Below are 3248 nucleotides of genomic sequence, written 5' to 3' on the forward strand. Positions count from 1 at the left end.
AAGCGCGCCCGCCACGGTATGATTTAGTTACGTGGACGGCTCGAAATCTAGACTACACTCTGCAAGCTACCATCGTCTTGGCAATCCTGCAGCGCTGTGTTAACTTTTTCATTGTTTTCTTCTATAGCTTTCTGTAGAACCAATCAGCGTGCGATCGTTGTAATAAATTAACATAATGTATTAGTTGACCCCGGGGTCATTCATGTTATGATTACACGGCATTGGCAGTTCAATGTTTGTCGTGGAGGAAAAATCGTAAGAAAATAGGAAATATTCACGATTATGAATGCTAAAGATGAACAAGTGAGCCGAAGCTATATTGATCTGCTATCTAGATGGCAATTAATGAACGACTATGTCACAATATACCAGCTAGTGCCCTCTCTGCGGACGGTCTGGTTTTGCGATAAACTCCGCCAGTTCTCGTGTGCTTCGTCTGCTGCATGCAGGCAGCAGTTGGACCATGGAGGTAGGATGTCCGGGTGTGAATAAACTATAGGGAACTAGAGCATGATACCACATACGACCAACGTTTGCAACTGAGCAAGTCATGGATCCCAAGTCATTATGTAACTGTCAGTGTCACAAAGTGGTGAGTGGAGAGAATCTTGTTTATATTGATCGAATCTGTATAGAATTAGAAAACGTAAAGTCATACATTTGTAAGTAGTTATTGTTTGTCATGTTTGAATACTTCAAAACTTGTTGTTATTCATGTAGGTAGACCTCCTTCCTGCTAAATAGCAGTGCTATTTCATCATGCGAAGCACAATTTTCTTGTGTCTCACTTATGGAAGGGCAGCTCGTAAAAGTATTGCCTCACCAAAATCCACTTCGCATTCGCATTCGAAGGAAGTATGAGCCTACTCCTTGGTTTTGTTTCGGTTTGGAACGAACATAGCCCAGCTTTATGTGAGATTGGAATTGTCTGACTCGAGTCACCAACACTTCAATGCACACAGATACATATCCCTCGATTTGAAAATGGCTCATTGGCTGACATTTTTTTTTTAACTTACATTTTTCTTCTGTGCACAAGCAATTAACACTTGTTTGCAATTGCTATAGTTGGGTTGATTGATGATCGTAACCCTCGCTGGTCAACGGTTTAATATTAATAATCAAAACAGATATACATTTTACATTAAGCTTGATGCAGAACAAGTTTAGCACAATGAGACCCAATATAATCACTGAACTTATTCTATGATTTGTATTTGTTTCATTCTTCTGATAGGGCACATTTCCAGGAGAGGAGTCTGCTTTTAGAGAACTGCTGCATGCCCACCTTGGGAGTACTGATACTTTTTAGGCCTCGTCTTGTCAGATGAATGGGTAGTCGACTGCTCTGCAATTAAGGAATGGAGTTCTTGATTCAAGAGAGACAAATCTGTGACAGAATCAAGATTCAAGCGTATATAATTGTGGAAGAGATATTTTGCTGTTTTGCAGAGGAAGTCTCAAGAGAAAAGGAAAAGATGGAACATCATATTAACTGTCAATCAAGAAAGACGTATGTGAAGAACTGTACTCTACATTTTGCTGCAAAGTTCCACCACTGTATCACAATTTATTGTCGACATGTATCATACCATACCAATACAGAGATTGACTTTCAAGACGAGTTTACATAGCTTTTTCAACACTGGGGGAACTGTGTGCATACTCTTAGCAACCGATGCTTTTGGACTGGGGTTGATGTTTGTCATTATTTTGAACACCAAGATGAAAATGTACAACTAAGTGGAAGAGTTGGGCGAGATGAGCAACATGGTCTTTCAACTGCCTATCTAAGACACAGAGAATCAGATAAAAACTGCATTGCACCCCACAATGTAGAAGAGTGGTCGTAGGCTCAGCCGCTCACACAAGTACATAGTACAAACAGTATTGTGTATAACTGCTGTGATACCTGTGCACTTTAAATGCTGCTGTGGGAAAGCCTGTGATTGGCGACTAGTGGTACGCACTACGATTGATGTCGAAATCGCAACTAGTTATTGCTTAGTCGAGTTGCGACTGCCATTATTCACCTACTCTGTAAATCGAGCCACCACAACAACTTAAATAGTTGCGACTATTCCTGCTTGCTGAAAAAATTGTGTCCCTCACAGTCACGACTTTTCATGACAACATAATTTACCTATGAAACACAACCAGACATCAGTAAGCCTGGGCCACTAGTGTAAGTTACTACTCGACTAGTCACACCTCAAAAAGTCATGACTACGACACTAGTCACGACTTGTTTGCCGCAGGGGCAATATGGTAAATTTCGTGCTTAGAGGATTGAAGGATTGTCACTGGTGTCACTGACTGTGTTTCGTAAAGAAATTATGTTGCCATGAATAGTCGTGAGCGATACAATAGACAGTTCACCATACAGGAAGTTGTTACTATTTTTGTAGTACACGATTATTCAATTAGGAATTAAAAAAAGTAGTCGCAACACGACTAGTGATTTTAATAATCTCGACTGTGCGACAAGTTTGACACTGTGTCGCACTAGTCACCCAGCCCTAGACATAAAGTGACACAATCCTTAAATCCTTTCAGCGTGAGTTTTACTCTATTGCACCTGCAGCAAATAATACGTCGCAATGCATTTTGGGGCATGAAAAATGACTAGTGTGTTGAAGTTGCGACTATTTGAGGCACGAATAGTTGAGAAGCAAATTTCACTAGTCGCTCAGGCTTTAATTGTGGGGTATCGTTGTTACGATAGCCTGTTTACAAACCTGATCATTTTAATAGCCACTGTTCTGTGAAGAATTTGTGTTTGGCAATAAAGAAATCAATTTTATGAACAAGTAATTTGTGTTGGCCTTTATTTAGAAATAATTTTAATTAAACTGTATCAATTGTTTTTAGACACAATACATCATTGTTAGTTATAACATACTATTAGGTATTCATGTGATTGTGACACAATTAGTAGCCCTAAAGTTTAATACATGTGCAAAGTCATATGAGTCGATGCCTGAACGACAATTAAATTGTACATGTACAGTGAATAGTGTTTGCTGTAGTAAAACTACTATATACGATAGTATCATGGAGGTTTCTACCTCCATGTGAGTATAATCATGGAGGTACCTCCATGGTATAATATATGCACTGCGGGTAGTTCGTCTGTCTGTGGTTCATGTGATCTGCCCACGACAAATCATTCGGGAAGTATAAAACCATAAAACAAACACGACACGTAACGAAGATGCAAGCATTTTGTTTCTTAATTCCTCCTTAGT

The 3248-nt window shown here is 39.5% G+C and overlaps 1 long non-coding RNA gene across 1 annotated transcript; it reads left to right on the forward strand.

Annotated features, from left to right (window-relative positions):
- Window positions 1-226: 226 nt before the first annotated feature.
- On the forward strand, window positions 227-2814 carry LOC139950577 (uncharacterized). The gene is made up of 2 exons (XR_011787675.1): window positions 227-592; window positions 1238-2814. It is a non-coding gene; the product is annotated as an uncharacterized lncRNA (long non-coding RNA).
- The last annotated feature ends 434 nt before the right edge of the window (window positions 2815-3248 follow it).

This window comes from Asterias amurensis, chromosome 18 (assembly GCF_032118995.1).
Source record: "Asterias amurensis chromosome 18, ASM3211899v1".
In the NCBI taxonomy this organism is placed as follows: Eukaryota; Metazoa; Echinodermata; class Asteroidea; order Forcipulatida; family Asteriidae; genus Asterias; species Asterias amurensis.